The following is a 21301-nucleotide window of genomic DNA, read 5'->3' as shown; positions in this document are numbered from 1 at the left end:
AGACACTTCCAAACTCCCTGAGGGACTGAATTGCTGGGCGGGGGGCTGTGGGGACCATGGTCTCGGGGAACATCTATCTCAATTGGCATACCACAGTTTATAAACACAAGGTTCTACATTCTACCTTGGTGAGTAGCATCTGGGGTCTTAAAAGCACCCATCTAGGATACTCCACTGGTCTTGCCCCTTCGGGAGCAAGGGAGAATAAAGAGAACAAGATACAAGAAAAAGATTAGTCCAAAGGACTAATGGACCACGACTACCAAGGCCTCCACCAGACTGAGTCCAGTGCAGCTGGATGGTGCCCAGCTGCCACCACTGACTGTTCTGGCTGGGATCACAATAGAGGGTCCTGGACAGAGCTGGAAAAGATGTAGAACAGAATTCTAACTCACAAAAAAAGACCAGATTTATTGGCCTGACAGACTGGAGAAACCCCAAGATTATGGCCCCCTGACACCCTTTTAGCTCAGTGGTGAAGCCCTTCCTGATGTTCACTGTTCAGCCAGGGACTGGACAGCCTCATAAAACAAAACAGGACTAATGAGGCACAGCAGTCCAGGGACAAGGACTAGAAGGCAGGAGGGAACAGGAAAGCTGATGATCGGGAACCCAAGGTTGAGCAGGGACAGTGTTGACATGTCATGGGGTAGTTAACCATTGTCATAGGGCAATAGGTGTACTAACTGTTGAATGAGAAACTATTTGTTCTGCAAACCTTCATCTAAGGTACAAAAAAAGAAAAAAGAATTATCTATGTGAGATCAAATTGACAACAGCAACTCAAAAGGTTTGATGGGAAGCCTAGGGGCCAGTGAGTTGAAGATAATGGTGATGGAATAATTTAGAAAAGGATAGTGAGAATAGCAGCACAACTGGAAGAATGTAATCGACATCACTGAATCGTACATGCAGAAACTTTCAAAATGGTGTAACTTTGGCTATGTATATTTTCACACAAAAAAAGGTCCTCAAGGTCGAGAAGGGTGAGTGTTGACATGTCGTGGGGTTGTTAACCAATGTCATAAAACAATATGTGTACTGACTAATGAGAAACTATTTGTTCTGTAAACCTTCATCTAAAGTACAATAAAAAAATTTTAAAAAAAATTGATAAGTAGTCTATGAAAGAACAATACATAATTATATCAGAGAAACCATTGACTCCCACTTCTACCACTACCTTACTTGCAAAATTCACTGAAATTAGATTGTGGACCTCCAGGAAATAATTACAGAAGATCACCTAGGATTTGGAAATATAATGGGAATATACTAAATATATAATTAGTAGAAGATAATAGATGCACCAGAGGGTAAGGAAATCAATAATACTTCAAGTACTAAAAATGAGTTTATGTACTGTGGTTGTAAGATATGTGTTGAAATTAACTTTTTGAATGATTGGATTGTATTAGATAATATTAAATATCATCTTAATGATCAGTTTGCATTGATTTGTAGCAATCTTTTATGATATTCAATTGAAAAGCCAAAACAAGAAAGAAAAAATATTATTCTACTGTCATAAAGTCCTATTTAAGATTTTTTTTCTAAAAATTACCAACTAAAATGACCCCAATTTTTCTAAAAAAAGAAGGAAATTCTAAAGTAAGCAAATATAAGTTATACAGAAATATTAAATGTATTATTAAATCATTTTACTATTTTCTACTGAAATATTTCATATGCAATTTTATATCCAAAACAATTTTTTCCTTTCATCTTTGTTATCATACACCACCGTTAACTTGAGAAAAATTAAAATTTAATTTTCTTGAACATAACAATTCACTAATTTGGAATTAACATGTTATTAGAACCGTAGATATAGCTTTAAAAATCGAAGCAGATGAATATATATTTACTAACATTTATTATTTTTAGCTAATAGCAGAATGAAGAAGAAGCCTCCCTACAGGCTTAATATCACTTTTGAAGAATTAATTTTGCTATAAACACAATTATAGACTATGACTCCATTTATGCAGCAAAATGTAAATAATACTTAGTATTTATATTAGCCACAAACCAGATGTAATGTAGTAATTTGTTGAATTAAGTCTAATGGATCTTCTCTCTATATTGAAAAATCTTTAGTTAGTATATTGTACTGTTGTTAATTTCCAAAATTGATTTTGGTTTTCATTTGAAGGTATGAATTTGTGTTTTGTATGGCTATATCTTCCTGTTTTAAAATATAATCTATTATTAGACTTTTGACCTTCTTTCTGTAAATTGAAAATACAATAAGTAAACAACAAAAGAAAGAAAATGTTCATTTCACTTAAAAAAAAATCCTTTACTATCAGTACAAACTATATCCACTCCAAATATCAAGTGTGTGCAATGTCTTCAGTGTCTTCTAGGTGTTAGATGCTAGACCATAGAGAGATCGATAGACAAACAGATAGCAAGTATTATATACATACATAAAACAATGAATAATTAAATCACACAGTGAAAATGAAGGCATAAACTTTTGTCATCAGTTTAAGAATATACTTGATAATATGAAGCCACTTCTCAAGCTTTTTATCTCTTTTTCTCTCAATATTTTCTAGTTTTTATCCTTTAGGAAATAAATTACAGACAGAAAAGGGCTCTGAGGTAACTTGTAGAAAAGCTGGCCAGGCAGAGATTTCAAAGACAGGGCCATGCTGAGCTTAACTGACTTGATCCCCAAGTCTTGCTTTCTCTGAAGTCCCGCTGTCTCCTTCCTGCTAACTGAGTTAAATGGGGATGTAGTTTGTAAGAAAAAAGGTAAAAAGCAAAGAGTGAAACATTTTATGTGATAGAGAAGGCAGTAAAGACTAAATGGAAGAGGATAGAAAAATTCTTAATTATGAACATTTTCTCAAATTAAGACCCAAATTATTACTTTCAAAATGCAATTTTCTTTTTGTCCAGCAATCTACCAATTTTTTGTGGCATAAGCACTTTCATTTATAGTGCCATTTTATTGTATAAAAGACGTGACTGTCTCATAAACATTTTAGTAATTCAAGATGAAATGCAATTGTATAATATACTAGTTTAAATCACTTTTTCTTGTATTCTACACTGTACTCTATTTGGCCATGTTTTATGCATTTCCCAAAACTAATATATTCCTCTTTAACACAAATTTTATGCTTGATAATGATTAATTTTCAAGCTTTATATTTCAACTTCTGATTAGTTATATCTCATAAATATTGCCTTTTAAATAACTCCACAGAATGAGGACTTCTATGAGAGATTTACATTTAGGAAACAAAAAGATTCAGTTAAGTATATCTTAAATTGAGATTACTAATACTAAAGAAAATCATGCTTATTTTTTTATATTGGCTGAGTACGTAGCATAGTGTCTACACACCTGGAGGTTAATCATAAATGTTTGTATATTCACAAAACTGTGACTTAAATAGATATCACTAGTTAATGTCTTTGGCAAACGTGTGTTGACTGTTTCTCCTTCCCTCCCTCTCTCCCTCATTCTTTCTTCCCCTTGCTTCTTCCTCTCCCATGTTACCTACTTGACAATCTCTTTACAATTTTCGCTATCTGTGTCTCTGAACTTTGATACTGTTGACGTTTAGGGTCAGATATTTCTTTGTTGTGGGGAGATTGTCCTGTGCATTACAGAATACGTATTTAAATTTAGCAGCACCCTTGGTATCAACCTAGATATCTGTTGTTGTTAGGTGCCATTGAGTTGGTTCCAATTCTGAGCGACCCTATGTAAAACAGAAAGAAACACTGCCCAGTCCTGTGCCATCCTCATAATGGTTGCTATATTTGAGCTTATTGTTGCAACCACTGTGTCCATCCATCCTGTCGAGGGTCTTCCTATTTTTCACTGACCTTCTACTTTACCAAGCGCGATGTCCTTCTCCAGGTACTGGTCCCTCCTGATAACATGTCCAAAGTGCGTGAGATGAAGTTTAGCCATCCTCGCTTCTAAGAAATATTCTGGCTGTACTTCTTCCAGGACAAAGGTAGCACCCAGTTATGACAACAAAAAATGTGTTCAGACTTTTCTAAATGTCCTCTAGGGGAACAAAATCATCCTAGATGTAGAGTAACTGCTCTGCAACTTGATGACACTTGCTTCACTAAGTGACAAAATGGAGTGGTTGTAGCGGCAAAAGAAATGTGGAGCATCCAGGAACTTATAGCAGAGAGCGCTTTGGTGTCCAGTCATCCCACTTCATGGAGTATGTAACTAATGGTTAATTGTCATGTTTTAACAATGAAACAATGGTTTCAGACATAATGCATTGTTTTGCATCAATACGGTCACTGTCCACTCTGATTTTGGATGGAAGATATCAGAAAGTATGCACATCCATAGTAAAACAACCCAACACTTAATATGTGAGTTATCTTCAGGAAAGAGAGTGAATAGAGCCTTTGAAAAACAGACATTTCTGGAAAAAGAAACTTGGTATTTACCCTCTATTTTTCTCCTTTATGCCCAGGCTCACTGCCGGTATCCATCTATCCCACAAAGATACTCAGCACAGCCCAGAGACTAACAATGCATTCAGTTTCACATTTGATCCTAAGGATGTTTTGTAGTGTCATGAAGATCCATTAAACTTTATTTGACTTGAGAGAATTTTTGTGGCAAGGTTTACGTCTAAGAATCTTTACTAAAAAATGTTTTAGAAAGCACCAAATCAGTTAATCTGCTAATTTATTCTCTGCATCACTTTCTGTAATATTTCTATAAACTTTGGAGAAAGTATACCAGACTTTGTTTATAAGAAAAAATATTCACATTAGATCTCCTGTGACAGAAACACAAATTGCAGAAGTGCATCCCATCTCATGTGAGAGTTTATACATATTTTTCACATATACTAGGGGTCCCTGTTTAAATGAATGGGAATTGTGTGTATGGCTCAAAGGAATTAATTCATTTTATACAATAAATTCTGGGTATAAATAGGATTTATTTTTAGGTTATAAAAAATCAACTACCTTATTTAACTTAAGGAATGGTAAACAAACTTCATGCAGTTAAAAATTCACTCTGTGTGAGTGGGGGGGGTGTATGTAGGGGTGTGTGTGTGTGAATTAGTATACTATATTGTTTGTTAAAAAATGATGAAAATGATAAAATTATACTTAATAAAGTCATATTAATTTAGTACACTTAGCAAATATTATAGTTCATTGAGTATTTTCCTCATAATGAATTAGAAATGTTCCCCTTGTTAATGCTTTCAAATATAAATAAACAAATTAATTAATTGATTAATTAATTAATTTTATTAGACATGCTATTTCTAGGAGACATACACACAAGGAGTAGAAAAGCTTTACTTAAAGAACAATGTACAAATTAAAACAACTGAAGAACATATCCCTGTTCACAAAATCAGTAAATCATCCTTTTTTCCTATTCTGACACAGGACTTGGGAAATAAGCACTTCTCGGCACATGAAAACGAAATAAACACACTGCCTTCACAGCCTCAAATACCTATGCAGTGTATTTTCATTAACGAGAGGTGTAGTATAAGGGATCCTATAAATCACCAGTAAACAGATAAACAGGTTAAGATTTGATAGGAAAAAAAAGTAAAAAATGCTTTCTCATTCTTTCCTAGCAACAATTGTCTGATCTTTTTCCACCAAAGAATGTCATATTTAGGAATGTAAATCATTATTTCACATCACCTCCTTTATTACACCAAAAACAAAAAACCGTTGCCGTTGAGTCGATTCTGACTCACAGCAACCCTATAGGACCCCGTAGAACTGTCTCTTTTATCACCAGAATACATTTCAGGTTCTTTGCATATAAAGTGCTGACATTTATTTGCTGAGATTTATATTCATTTAAAAAAGTGTAGCTGTCAACATCTGAGAATCATTTTGACTGTATACCTGGCTTGATATTTCCTCTATTTTTTCCTAAAAGAGCCCATGGCAAGTTAGAGAAATCTAGCATTTTGTCAGGATGAATGCCTAATGTTCTTTCAATTTACTTCTGAAGACTTATTTGGAGTTTTAAAGGTTAGATTTTTATGTGTACGGAATGCTAGTAGAAGAAAAATGAAGTAGGAAAAATGAAATTAGAGAAAGTAACAATTATCTTTTTAGAACAAATGATAAGTTCACTTTCTTATTTGCAATGAAGTTATGCAATCATTAAGAATTAGTCTACTAGGGGCAGGAGTCTGGGACCATGCTTTCAGGGGACATCTAGGTCAATTGGCATAACAAAAGTTTATTAAGAAAATGTTCCATATCCCACTTTGGTGAGTGGTATCTGGGGTCTTAAAAGCTAGCAAGTGGCCATCTAAGATGCATCAATTTGTCCCAACCCACCTGGAGCAAAGGAGAATGAAGAACACCTAAGACACAAGGAAACTATTAGCCTAAGAGATAGCAAGGGCTACATAAACCAGAGACTTCATCAGCCTGAGACCAGAAGAACTAAATGGTGCCCGGCTACCACCAATGACCGCCCTGACAGGGAACACAACAGACAGTCCCTGACGGAGCAGGAGAAAAGTAAGGTACAGAACTCAAATTCACATAAAAAGACCAGACTTATTGGTCTCACTGAGACTGGAGGGACCCCAGAAGACATGGCCCCCAGACTCTCCGTTAGCCCAGAACTGAAACCATTGCTGAAGCCAACTCTTCAGACAAAGATTAGACTGGAATATGGGACATAAAATGATACTCGTGAAGAGAGTGCTTCTTAGTTCAAGTAGATACATGAGACTAAAGGGCAGCTCCTGTCCGGAGGTGAGATGAAGAGGCAAAAAGGGACAGAAGCTGTTTGAATGGAAATGGGAAATCCAGGGTGGGAACGAGGAGTGTGTTGTCACACTATAGGGAGAGCAGCTAAGGTCACATTATAGGGAGAGCAGCTAAGGTCACATAGCAATGTGTGTATGAGAAACTGACTTGAACTGTAAACTTTCACTTGAAGTACAAGTAAAAGAAAAAAAGCTAGAAGTAGAAATACCATACTTTCCAACAATCCCGCTCCTTGGAATATATCCTACAGAAATAAGAGCTGTCACACGAACAGATATATGCAAATCCATGTTCATTGCAGCACTGTTCACAATCGCAAAAAGATGGAAACAACCTAGGTGCCCATTAACAGATGCATGGATAAACAAATTATGGTATATTCACACAATGGACTACTACACAATGATAAAGAACAATGATGAATCCGTGAAATATCTAACAACATGGATGAATCTGGAAGGCATTATGCTGAGTGAAATTAGACAATCTCAAAAGGACAAATACTGTATGAGATAACTATTATAAGAACTCAAGAAAAGGTTTAAACACAGAAGAAAACATTCTTTGATGGTTACAAGGGTGGGGAGGGAGGGAGAGGGGAATTCACTAACTAGATAGTAGACAAGAATTATCTTAGGTAAAGGGAAGGACAGCACACAATACAGGGAAAGTCAGCACAACTGGACTAAACGAAAAGCTAAGAAGTTTCCTGAACACAACCCAGCACTTGGAGGCACAGAGTAGCAGGGGCCGGGGTTTGGGGACCATCATTTCAGGGGACATCTAGGTCAATTGGCGTAACAAAGTTTATTAAGAAACTGTTCTGCATCCCACTTTGTGAGTGGCATCTGGGATTTTAAAAGCTTGTGAGCAGCCATCTAAGATGCATCAATTGGTCCCAACCCACCTGGAGCAAAGGAGAATAAACACCACCAAAGACACAAGGAAAATATTAGCCAAAGAGACAGAAAGAGCCACATAAACTAGAGACTCCATCAGCCTGAGACCAGAAGAACTAGATGGTGCCCAGCTACCACCAATGAATGCCCTGACAGGAAACACAACAGAGAGTCCCTGACAGAGCAGGAGAAAAGTGGGGTGCAGAACCTAAATTCTAGTAAAAAGACCAGACTTAATGGTTTGATTAAGACTAGAGGAATCCCAGAAGACATGGCCCCTGGTCTCTCTGTTAACCCAGAACGAAAACCATTCCTGAAGCCAACTGTACAGACAAAGATGAGACTGGACTATAAAACATAAAATAATACTCGTGAAGAGAGTGCTTCTTAGTCCAAGTAGATATACAAGACCAAATGGGTAGCTCCTATTCGGAGGCAAGATGACAAGGCAGAAAGGGACAGGAGCTGGCTGGATAGACACAAGAAACCAGGGTTGGAAAGGAGAACTGTGCTGTCACATTACAGGGATAGCAACTAGGGTCACATAAGCATATGTGTATAAATTTTTGTATGAGAAATTAACTTGAGCTCTAAACTTTCACCTAAAGCACAATTTAAAAAAAAGTTAAGCTTTAAAAAAAAAGGAATTAGTCTGCTAACAAAACATTAACTATTTAATAAACCTAAGCATAGCACCATTTTAGATATGGTCTGATAATCACTATATAAATTTTTAAAAATCCAAAATACAAACAAAGGCTTTAGGGTTTTTTGCTTAAAACAACAGGCCAATATCATTAATTTCTTAGACATTACATAATAAGCAGCATAGCTGACATTTTAGCAACTCATTTCAAATTTATAACATGCATTTGGATCAGACTTTATAAAGTACTTTATTTCTTCTAAATTTGTTAACCCCATCAGTGCTGCTACCTTTTTCAAATAGACCCTGTTCAAAGCCCCTATTGGTTGGCATTCAATAAGCATATGATAACAGAGAAATGGAAACCACTCTGATAAAATAAAGCCGCCTCAGACTGGTGATATCTTCGTTAGTGGAGCTCAGGGTGTCTTTTACATTTCATTTCGAATGGAAGTGATTGATGCAAATAATTTTTTCTTCAGCATCTTTCTAAAAAAAATACAAAGTAGCTGCAACATGTACCCCAATGTGTTTGTTGTTTCAGAACACTCCGAATCTTTAATTAAACAATAATGCGAAGGAAAGCGATGGGTTCCCATTGGCAGTGCACAAGCAGACACTTACTAATTATGTCTATCACAAATATTTTAAGTCCTTTCTTGTATAAAAGTTGTTTTTTGATACCATAAATTGGGCAAATTAAAAACTAACTCTTGTTTGTTCCTACAGAGAACGAAGTAGGATTAACAAAAAAAGATGTGGGTAGTACATGTTAGAATACACTATTTAGGCCTCAATTAAATTGTACCAACATCATATAAAATAAATGGGCATTTACACTTAGAAGTATTCCCAGGGAAGATGGAATTATTTTTAAATGACAGTGGCTATATATCAATTCAAATAGATTTTCTGCTACTGCTATGAGATTTAGTTAAGTAAGATAATTTCTTTTAATATCTCATATCAAACTGATTGTGTTTATAACATCTAAGATTTTCCCAAAATGTCATGACAAAATTAGTAAATATTTTGTATATATTTGTATAAACCAAAACAAGATATGTGCCTTTATTACTCATATCTATCCCATTGCAACCCTATAGGACGGAGTAGGACTGCCTGGTAGGGCTTCCAAGAATTTAGCCTCTATGGTAGCAGATTGCCACATGTTTCTCCTGAGGAGAGGCAGGTGGTTTAGAACTGTCTACCTTCCGGTTAGCGGCCATGCAGTTAACCACTGTGCCACTTCTGGTATCTTCTCAAACCGACATGGCAAGGAGGTGAGAGACCACAAGCATCATGGATTTGAAAGACTTTTTTTGACCCATTGGTTTAGCTCATCTGATCAAAGATGCTTTCGATTTTATACATCTCCTATTCTTATAAGGTATCTAAAAAGGTAAAGTGTCCTACAACAAGCTTTCATTTAAATGTTTCAATGCTAATTGTACATTACATTTAAGAACATCGTAATAGTCGGTCTGGTCGTGAAGTGCTTGTTGGAATTTAAGTGAAATAGCGGAAAAGCTAACATAGTCTTTAAAAAATGGAATTTGGGACTACTGTAGAGATTAAGGAAATCCTGGTGGTGTAGGGGTTCAGAGCTACGACTCCTAACTAAAAGGTCGCCAGTTTGAATCCACTAGCCGCTCCGTGGAAACCCTCTGGAGCAGTTCTACTCTGTCCTATAGGGTTGCTATGAGTCGGAATCCACTCAACGGCAATGTGTTTGGTTTTTTGGGTTTGGTATACATGTTATCAGGAGGGACCAGTCCCTGGAGAAGGACACTATGCTTGGTAAAGTAGAGGGTCAGCGAAAGGGAGGAAGACCCTCAATGAGATGGATTGACACAGTGGTTGCAACAATGAGCTCAAGCATAACAACGATTGTGAGGATGGTCAGGACCAGGCAGTGTTTCCTTCGGTTGTGCATGGGGTCCGAGTTGGAACTGACTCGATGGCACCTAACAACAATAAATTTTATATATATATATAAAAAGTAATATGTTAAGTGCCTTGACAAGAGACAAGTAACATACAATATAAATAATAAAGAAGGAACAATTAAATTCAACTAGAGCATAAGCACAATGAAGGAGGATGGTAACAATTTTGACAGGACAAGACTGAATGAAGGGTCACTCACGCACATTATACAACCCATGCAAATTCAGAGGACATTTCAGGGCATAGAGTATGGAAAGTGAAAGACTTCTTGAAAATAACATCAGTAGTCTTGGTGACAAATGATTGGGGAAGCTAAGGAATTTCTGAAGATTGAATCCTGGCTGTCTTGACAAAGTACTGGTGTTATAACAGAAATGGGGTAATTTGAAAGACGTGGGACAGGCTTGGAGAAAATATTGTAGTTTTAATTTTGACTGAAGTTGAATTTAAGGTGAGGAAAAGCGGACAATGGAACTTGAGAGAGGCAAGGCCTGGGACTACTTCCGTGTTACTCACCCAAACAATTGCTTTAAAACCAAAGGAACAGAAAGGAGTCCTGAGTGAATTAGTTTAGGTAAGGGGATCAAAAGGACATCTTTGGGAAGACATTCTAAGGGATGAAGGAGAAAATACTGCTGTAGGAAAAATTCAGTCAGAAATTGGAAGTATTAGAATAATTCATTATAGTAGAAACTAAGAAGAAAAGTATTTAAAGAAGGAAGGGCTGGTCAACAGTAAATGCAGAATGATCAAGAAGAATGAGGACTGAGAGGTAAAAAGAGGCAGAATGTTTTGATCAGGATGTCATTGATAACGTTTAAGGGTAATTTCAGTAAAATGATAGGGCCAAATGCCAGACCAAAAATGGTCGTGGAGTAAGTGCATGGTGAATACAAACAAAATTTAATTTTTAATTAGAACATTTATTTAATGCATATTCCAGTATTTTTGAATGTGATATCTTTTCCACTGAACATCATTTTCCAAAGAAGGACCATACCTTTCTAACTCAATTTTATGGTGTCTCCAAAACCACATAGGGCTACTAGGTGCTATGCATAATGGACAGATGACATTGAGAAATATTAATATGTTTAGAGAAATTCTCATGAAATTATAGGGTCGGCTATACTAGGGTTTTAGGGTTCAAAACCCAGCTGTTTGGCAACTGCCAGAGCCAACCAGCTATGAGTTAGTGTTTAGAATTTGCATTGCAAATAACCACCTGGTAATGATAGTTACCATTTGCCACTGCTTACAGATTACATATAATGGATTGCATTTGAAAGGCCAAGTATTCAACAGGCAGACAGCTAAAACTGTGTCTGAATTTTCATGCCAAGAGGAGTACAAGCCCATATTTTCAATATGACTTTAAATTATGGAAACCTTCCTCACATCACATTTTTTAATTTTTTTTAACCTTAAGCTCAAACCTTTTAAAGAAATTTTCCAACTGCCCGCTAAAGCTCTTTAATAAGAAATGTTGCTTTTAATCATTGTGCCAGCAAGTCTTTTCTTTCTAATTGTCCCCTTGCCAAAGAATCCAAACAAAATTAATTTCTCCTGAAGATGTCCCTCTCTGTCTTCACTGTCATATTTAATTCTGAAATGATTAAGAGATGCCAATTATGGAAGTTCTTCCCAAATGAAACTTTGGATGCATTTTAACATAAATGAGAAGAACTACTTCTCAACTTAGTAAAAACAAATAGTGACACTGGTTTCTACATCTTTCGTTAATATAAAGACCTGTTTATTAAGGATAGTAATGGAGCCAATTTGGAGGACCTTGTAAACTAAAGTCTAATCCATCTCATTCTCCATTCCATGCTTCTATTCTGTGATTGAAATTAAAAGCGTAAAAAAGAATGAGGTTTAACATTTAAGAATTTTACAGATAAATCTAAGACAGGTTGAATACGTTTCTGGATCACTGATGTGAAATAATGAGTCAAAATATTTCAATTCTCAATGCCCATGTTGGAGGACTTTTTTACATTTAATAGCTCCTTTATAGTAATTAGCAACATTTAGCCAGTTGTTAATGTGTACAGTAAACCTAGCAAAGTCTAACAGAGTTAGCAAGCTATTTTCCGATGTTGTTGTGAGGTGCCTTCGAGTTGGTTCTGATTCATAGCAACCTTTCGTACAACAGAACGAAACACTGCCCAGTCCTGCTCCACCCTCACAATCTTTGCAATGTTTCAGCCCATTGTTACAGACACTGTGTTAATCTATCTCATTGACGGTCTTCCTCTTTTTCACTAACCTGTTACTTTACCAAGCATGATGTCCTTCTCCAAGGATAATATGTCCAAAATATGTGAGACAAAGTCTCGACATCCTCGCTTCTAAGGAGCATTCTGGCTGTACTTCTTCCAAGACAGATTTGTTCATTCTTCTGGCAGTCCATGGTATAGTCAGTATTCTTTGCCAACAACACAATTCAAAGGCATCAGTTCTTCTTCGGTCTTCCTTATGGTATTCATTGTCTAGCTTTCACATGCAATAAGAGGCAATTGAAAATACCATGGCTTGGGTCAGGCACACCTTAGTCCTCAAGGTAATTTCTTTGCTTTTTAACACTTTAAAGCAGTCTTTTCCAGCAGATTTGCCCAATAAAATATGTTGTTTTATTTCTTGACTGCTGCTTCCATGGGCAGTCAAGAAGGTGAACCAGTAGCATAAAACCAAAAAAAAAAAAAAACAAAAAACCACAAAACCTGTTGCTGTTGAGTTGATTCCAACTCATGGTGACCCTATAAGACACAGTAGAACTGCCCCATAGAGTTTCTAGGAAGCAGCTGGTAGATTCGAAACTGCCAACCTTTTGGTTAGTAGCTGAGCTATTAACCACTGTGGTGCCAGGGCTCCTGTTTACCATACAAAACTACATATACCTTAAAGCTTTTGTTCCATGTTCTCTACTGTTTCACCGGAAAGTTTTAATAGAATTTCATAAAAAGAAAAATTGAAATAGTGTTAATTTGAAAATTAATGATTCTTCTGTAAGTACTATAGTTCAAAAAAGAGTAGCAGTTAGGATGATCGTTTTGTTTAAAATTCCCTAAAATAGAATACTTTTTTCAAGTATTTTAAATTTTTTTTTTTTTAAAGAGAGAGAATAGTGATAGATTTGTATAAACATCTCAGTAAAAAAACCCAAACAAAGCTCGTTGCTGTTGAATCAATTCTGACTCACAGCAACCCTATAGGACAGAGTGGAATGGCTCCATAGGGTTTCTAAGGAGTGGCTGGTGGATTCAAACTGCCGACATTTTGGTTAGCAGCCATAAAGGAGTGAAATTCATTTGATTATCATCTGGTCCTCTGAAGTTAACTGATGGGCTGACTGATCCGTGCACACAATCATCATGCATTTATGTTGCAGGAATTTCTTGTTCACTGTTCAAATGAAAGGAAGTGTCAAAATAATAGGGAATAAGTTTGCAACTAATGTTACACTGGAAACTTGTCTTAATTCTGTTTCATATACAAATTTGGATACTAGAATTATAAACATATTTTTATATCTAATATACAGATCTAATATAAAGGTTACAAATAGTTATTTTTGTTAACAAAGATACTAAAACAGTATGTCCTAGTTTTGGCCCTTTTCAGAAAGAAACATTGAAGACATCATTTAAAAAGCATCAAAGTGCTATTGTGAAGCCCTGGTGGAGCAGTGGTTAAGAGCTTGGTTGCTAACCAAAAGGTCAGCAGTTTGAATCCACCAGTTGCTCCTTGGAAACCCTATGCAGCAGTTCTGCTCTGTCCTATAGGGCCCCGATAGGGTCACTATAAGTTGGAATCGACTAGAAGGCAATGGATTTGTTTTTGTTTGTTCGTTTTTTTAATGTGTTATTGTATTGCAAATTCCATTAAGAGCAGGGCCACTTCAACAGTATTTAATAATTTGCTTTACCTCCCAAAGCAGAGTTCTGCTTTCAGCTTGTCTTAAGGACTGTTGTTCAAACAATAGCAAAAAGAAAAAAAAAAAATGAAAAACACTTTTTTTATTACTCAAATGTTAAAAACAAAAAAAACTAATCTTGTGAATTTTCTTATTCTTGAAATGTAATATTACATTCTAATCAAAAACCATATCTGTTGCCATGGAGTTGGTTCCAACTCATAGCGACCCTACAGGACAGAGTACAACTGCCCCGTAGGCTTTCCAAAGAGCGCCTGCTGGATTTGAACTGCTGAACTTTTGGTTAGCAACCATAGCTCTTCATCACTTCATCATGTAATATTCACCCATATTTGTACTCTAAGGATATTATTCAGGGTTCTGTCATAATTGATTTCCCTAGTAAGTTTAGTTAAATTTTATTCAGAGAGATGATAAACTCATATATGTCAAACATCCCACTAAGAAATAAAGGCGATTTTTCAGATTTTTATTACATGACTATTGGCAAGATACCCTGGTGGTGTAGTGGTTAAGTGCTCCAGCTGCTAACCAAAAGGTCAGCAGTTCAAATCCACCAGATGCTCCTTGGAAACTCTATGGGGCAGTTATACTTGGAATGGACTCAATGGCAACAGATTTGGTTTTTTTGGTTTTATTGGTATGAAAGAAATAACATATATAAAAAAAAATCTTCTATTTGAAAACTAGGTTAAATCATTTGGAGGAAAACAATTAGATTGTTGACTGATATAGTTACAAGGACAAATTAAAATACAGATGCTTAAAAACCTGAAAATGTGATTACTTACATCTGAGCCATATTCTCTAAGTAGATTTTAATGTAATACATAAAGACCCAGAGGAAAAAGTTTTATAAATTTAGAATAAGGAAATATACTTTTATCTAAAAATGTAACTAGCTCTGTAGGCAAAAATCTTGATTTACATAAATTTAATTTGTACCAACAACTGCTAGCTGCTGTTGAGAAGATTCTGACTCATGGAGACCACACGCGTGTTAGAGTAGAAATGTGCTCCATAGGGTTTTCAATGGCTGATTTTTTGGAAGTAAATCACCAAGTCTTTCTTCCCAGGCACCTCTAAGGTAGACTCAAACTTCCAAACTTTCAGTTAGCAGTCAAGCACATTAAATGTTTGTACTACCCAGGGACTCTTTAAATTCAATTTAGAGAACTGTTATTAAAGTTCATACAGATTATTAACTGGGAGAGCCATACAGCACTTCAATAACTTATGTTACTATATTTTTATTTCTCTGAAAATATTTGAGAATTTCATTTATGGGAAGTTGAAAATATATATTGATTTATTCAAATAATGTTTATAGAGAATCTTCTATATACAGGCAGTCTCCTATATGTTAAATGGAAAAAGATAGGGAAAATGATTTAGAGTAGTTTGCAGAAAAATATATCATGAACAAAAAATAAAAATAAAACAATAAGATCAAACATAATCAGAGCTGCAATACTGAACACTGATAGAATGTAGGAAAAGGAAAGCCTTCTATAAACAAAAACCAACCAACCAACAAAACAGAGACAGATTTTTGTGGATGGCAATGGTCTCTGTGATCCTTACCAATAATACCTACTGCCCAAAACCAAAACCAAAAAAAAAAAAAAACCCATGCCTCTTGCTGTCAAGTCGATTCCAAGTCATGTGACCCTATAGGACAGAGTAGAACTGTCCCATAAGGTTTCCAAGAAGCAGCTGAAGGATTCCAACTGCCCACATTTTGGTTAGCAGTGAATCTCACATTTAAAGATCCCTCTCCCAATGCCAGTTTTCTTCAGTTCGGTTGACCTTTGATACCCTTTTCTGTCAGTCAGAGTTCAGCTACGGAATGATAAATAGAAAAAGACCAGCCATGGGCATGTGAGCCAACCCCAAGTTTAGCAACTGCTGGAAGCTGAAAAAAAAAGAAAAGAGAGAGAGAGAGAGAGAGAGAGAGGGAGCAGGCAATGCTACAGAAGTTACTGGAGACCAGGAGCAACAGTCACAAAGTGGAAGACGGAAGATAGAATCATTGAGAACGTGACCAAAAAGACTTATGAGATGGCACCTAAAGCTGGAAGATAACAAAGTAAAAACCTGGTTTACGTCCTTCCTATACTCCAATTTTTCAGTAGTGCCTCCCATTAGCTGAACTTCCCAGGAAATCTGAAGGCAAAGCCCAGGGGGGCAAATATAGGAGACAGGCAAGAAATGAATGTCTGAGCACAAAAAGGCCAATCCCATCACACTCAGCTATGTGGACTTTGTTCCCTGGGGAGAATATCTGTGATATACTCTATATTGGTTATAAAAGTGGGAAAATGTTAAAAAATATCCAGTTAATCTTAAAATGTCATTTGTGATCATTTGTAAACTTAGCTCTTTCTTTGAGTTCTTGACTTTCAGAATGGTATATTTTATTTTAAAGAAATTCCACAAATTGTTGGTACTGGTACTTCTCTTGTAGAAAAAAATCTGAATATACTTTCTTTGTATACTCTTGAAATTTTGATCATGTTTTTCTCTAGAACTTGGTTAACATTTTCGATCTTTGCTATAGTGTATATACGGAGTTTATTTGATGAGTGTGTGTATGTGTGAATGTATACAGATACACTCACAAATATGCTATTTCAGACTGAAATAGCTTTTCTCATTGTAGTTGGGAAATTGTAGTAGAAAAAGAAAAAAAGCTTTATGCTGCTAAATAAAACAGTAATTTTGACATAATCACAAAAAGTAAATATGAAATGAATAATATATGCTAGATATCAGGAGACATGGAAAAAATTAATTTTGCTGAATGTTGCTTCAGAACTTTTATTTTTTTTAAATTTATTCACTCCTGATCAGAGGGAAAATATGCCATAATAGCTACTAAATTTAACAAAATAAGAGAATAAATTCACTCTTAGCTGAACAAGTTCTGTATAGAAGTTCTCCCTTCTATACAGAAACAAGGAATATAACAACAGAGATAGATACGGATTTTTTGAAGCTTTGTTGCCCTTGCTTTTCTAAATCTCCTTCTTAGGCATGATTTGAAACAAGTTCAATGAGGAAGTGGGTACGTTGAATTTTCTTCACTGTGTCCTAACACCGAAGGACATACATGACATCTTCACAAACGGTTCGTAGAAGACAGTTTGAAAGCCTGAATACAAAGACTTTAAAGGGTTTAACTTATGTTCACCTGGGGTGTTGGGGGAATTTAATAGAAAAGCCATAGACCAGGTATAAAGAAACTATAATTTTACTGCCAATCCATATCTACCATGAACTAATTTGATCATCTCAGGAAAATCACTCACTCTCCCTTACTCACCTCTTGGTCATCTGTAAACTTAGAGGGGTTGTGCTGGAGAGTGTCTAAATGTGCCTCAATATTTTGATTTTTTTTTCTCCTGGGTCAGTCAATCTTTTTATGCCTTCCCCAGGGCACCCTCTATATTTCTCTATTGCGTATCTCACTGTACCTCAATATTTTGATTTTTTTTTCTCCTGGGTCAGTCAATCTTTTTATGCCTTCCCCAGGGCACCCTCTATATTTCTCTATTGCGTATCTCACTGTAGTACGTTTTTGTTGTTAGCTGCCATGGAGTGGCCCCCGACTCATGACCACCCTGTGCACAGCAGACTGCCTGGAACTGTGACGTCCTTATGGATATATGGATCCGACTGCTGTGGTCTATAGGGTTTTTTACTGGCTGAGTTTCAAAAGTAGCTCACTCACCCCTTTTTCCCAGTCCATCTTAGCCTGGAAGCTCTGCTGACACCTGTTCAGCATCATAGCAACACACAAGCCTCCACAGACAGACAGGTGGTGGCTGTGCATGAGGTGCATTGGCTGGGAATCAAACCTGGGTCTCCCGCATGGAAGGCAATATTTCTACCACTGAACCACCTGTAACTGGGTTTTTTGCAGGTTTTGTTTTTTTATTTTGTTTTGTATTGGTGTTGCCTTGTGAATTTCATTGAGAACAGGGGCTGTGTAGTTTCCCAGAGATAAAAAAATTATTCCCAGAAGATGGTAGATTTTAAGTAAATACGTACATTTAAAGTGAATTTTTTCCAACAATTTCAGCAATTGCACACTTCTCTCACATGTTGAAGAGCAAAGAGAAGACGGACTATTTGATTAATCTATTCTTTTTCTCATAAATATAGTAAGATGTGGACTATTTCTAAGATGCTCCCAAGAAAAGATTAGGTCAAAGGAGATACACAGAAGTTAAAGTTTCTTACACTTTCTGACATGTAGGAATATGACGGTATGGTTTTAGCAATAAAATATGAAACAGCATTTAGAAAAAGTGCTACATGCTTCAAAATGCATTAAAATGAATTTAAAAATGCAATCAAATTTGGAAATACAAATGTTAAGGTTTTATTTGTCTTATATTTCACAGCAATTGTAAAACCACGGATTACATGTTAGGTCATGTGTTCACCAGCTTAAACAGCAAGGATGAGAGAAAACCCTCCGTTAAATTTGGCCTCTACTCAAACCTAATGCATTTTATATATCAAACGGATTCAGTGCTTTCAGGGATAGAATGCAATTTATTTTTTAGCAAATATGTGAGTTTCCAGTATGAAGAAAACACCACTGCTAAAAAAAAGTAAAAAATTCTATAGCCTGTTTCTATATTTCAAAACAGTATTTGATGAGTTAGTACAAATCAGTCAATCCATATAGTGTTTCATTTAAATGCTCTGAAATCTTTTTTAAATGAGAAAGAAAAGCATTACAGTAAAATGCACTTAGGTGTTACGTTACTGTTTTGTAAAATTATTATTATATCTAAAAATGTTGAGCTACATATGTTCTAGCACACAGATGTTTTCTTTTCAATATTTCACCTAGATTTCACTATACGTCTGTTATGTAATTGATCATAATAGAAAGTGGTATGTGATGGTGTCTATATTAGAGAATGATTTTTCCACAAATATTATACCTGGCTATTGTCATTCAAATTAATCCCTGAAGTCTATCTGAAATTTATATTTTATTCCGCAATATAAGTGCACAAGTATTTCACACACACACAGTTAACTTTTTGTAGCTTAAAAGATCCAAGTTATTTGCTGGGTCTTTCATTTTGCCCACATGGTCAGTTAGTCACGATACTGGGGCCTCAGTTAGGACTGAGTGTGTCAGCCCTCAGAGAAGGAACATTGTTCATTATTGAGTGTATTTTCTATAGGGTATTTCAGGATCTGGTTCAAATATCAACAGTTAAAACTAAAAAATAATGTTTGTGAGAGTTTTAACATACTCTTTGAAAAAAAGAATAGAAAAAAAGTAATGGACTAGAAAATAAAATAAAATAAATAAAAGTCGAGAAATAATATAAATCATAGTTCACAGAAAATGAAATAAAAATGACTGACAAAAAAATAAAGATCTCTGACATCACAAATAAATAAATAACATTAAAACCACAGTGTGATAGCACCTTTCAACCTATCACATTGGTTTTAAAAATGATATCATCCTATTTTGGTGAGGAAATGGGGAAATGAAAATTTCCATGCACTCTTTCTGTACATATGAAAGAATAATTGTATTTAGGGTAGATTTTTAATGTCATTAAAAAGCTAAAAACCCATCGCTCTCAAGACAATTTAGATTCATAGCGACTCTATAGGATAGAGGAGAACTGCCCCGTAGGGTTTCCAAGGAGCGGATGGTGGATTTGAACTGCCAGACTTTTGGTTAGCAGCCGAACTGCACCACCAGGTCTCCTCCCACCAAAATAAATAAATTAATAATATTTTCACATAAATTTTTAATCTCATTACCAGAAATTGTCCCATGAAATAATAGTACAAATACATATAGTCATTTTAACATTGTTTTCAATAGCTAAAATTATTTTGATATAAATTTTTTCTACCTATAGGAAAATGACTAAGAAAATTTTGCATAGATAGTCCCATTATCATGTGCTATGTAATAATAGGAAGAATAAATTAAATCTGCATGAAATGACCTGAAAATATGTTTATGATGTATTGTTAAGTGATAACATAAGTTGTAGAAACATATGTAAAACATAATCCCACATTCTTTTTATACACATACACTGTAGAGGAAGTTTATACTTTGTGTATATTCATACATATACGTATATAAACGCTGGAAGCATTTTCACTGTAACAGATTTTGCGGTTGCCTCTGAAATATCTAGTCTGGGCTTCCTCTCTTTCGTAGTAGCTATTGGGTAAGGCTGGCTTTATCTTAAAGATCTAGGATGCATCCTGACTAATCTAAGACAAACAGGATAATCCCATGACCCTTGATTAGTTCACATCTGAGCAGAAAGGCAGACTAATCAGGCATTGAATCTCTTGGCAATGGTTTAACCAAAGTTGCCAGTTGTTAATTATCCAAAAGAGCACTAGAGTAACTATTAATCATTGAAGCTGAGTTCATTCCTATAATACTAAAGGTCAGTACCACCTTGACATAGTCTTAGTAACTTTTCCTAGTAGGAATTCCGAATAGGGTCTTGTGGTCTGGGTTTATATGGCTTAAATCTTTCAATACAGGGATCTGAATGGGACTGGGCAAAGTTAATAATATAATAATTTAAGTTTAGTGGACAGAGTGAGATGAGCACCTTGAAATAGCCTTAATAATAAACAATGATTTGATAAGTGAGCAGTTTAATTAGTTAAGTGGTCTACTGTCCAGAGAAAGACACTGTTTTTCCAAATGAGCAGTATATTGTCTTCAGAAAAGGAGTGTTAGAGCAGTCTGCCAGCAAACAATGGTGTTATTTACTGACTTATAGACTTATCTTTGTGGGCATGTGTTATAGATTGAATTGTGTCCCTTAAAAAGATAGGTTGACTACAGACGGGGAAAAAATTTTTGGACAGTACAAGTCAGGTCTAATCTCCATAATCTACAAGAAAATCCAACACCTCTACAACTAAAAGACAAATAATCCTAAATGGGCAAAGGAAACGAACAGACACTTCACCAAAGCAGACATTCAAATGGCCAACAGGCACATGAGGAAATGCTCGTGATCACTAGCCATTAGAGAAATGCAAATTAAAACCACAATGAGATACCATCTCACC

Source organism: Trichechus manatus, unplaced genomic scaffold (assembly GCF_000243295.1).
Source record: "Trichechus manatus latirostris isolate Lorelei unplaced genomic scaffold, TriManLat1.0 scaffold00102, whole genome shotgun sequence".
Lineage (NCBI taxonomy): Eukaryota > Metazoa > Chordata > Mammalia > Sirenia > Trichechidae > Trichechus > Trichechus manatus.
The sequence above is the reverse complement of the archived record's forward strand: the minus strand, read 5'-3'. Positions refer to the sequence as shown.